Source organism: Oncorhynchus nerka, linkage group LG27 (genome assembly GCF_034236695.1).
Source record: "Oncorhynchus nerka isolate Pitt River linkage group LG27, Oner_Uvic_2.0, whole genome shotgun sequence".
NCBI classification, from domain to species: domain Eukaryota; kingdom Metazoa; phylum Chordata; class Actinopteri; order Salmoniformes; family Salmonidae; genus Oncorhynchus; species Oncorhynchus nerka.
This window is the reverse complement of record NC_088422.1, coordinates 104324837-104325268: the sequence shown is the minus strand read 5'-3', so window position 1 is coordinate 104325268 and position 432 is coordinate 104324837.

The window sequence follows — 432 nt, the reverse complement described above, 5'->3', positions numbered from 1 at the left end:
GCGTGGGTGTGTGTGCGAGCGAGGGTGTGTGTGCGTGTGCGAGCGTGGGTGGGTGAGTGTGCGTGGGTGTGTGTGCGAGCGAGGGTGTGTGTGCGTGCGAGGGTGTGTGTGCGTGTGCGAGCGTGGGTGGGTGAGTGTGCGTGGGTGTGTGTGCGAGCGAGGGTGTGTGTGCGTGTGCGAGCGTGGGTGGGTGTGATGAAGTCTCACATGTTTGAGAGGAATACAAAAGGCTGTGCAACAAACGATCAGTCGTGACTCCGTCCACTGTTTAGATATCAGAACGATCAGTCATGAGAACAGAACGTAATCAGAATGTAACCAGCTAGCAGCTAGCTAGAGCTACCACCCTGGAGACAAGGCCTGCCGCTAACACCCAACGCTTACAATGTAACCAGCTAGCAGCTAGCTAGAGCTACCACCCTGGAGACAAGG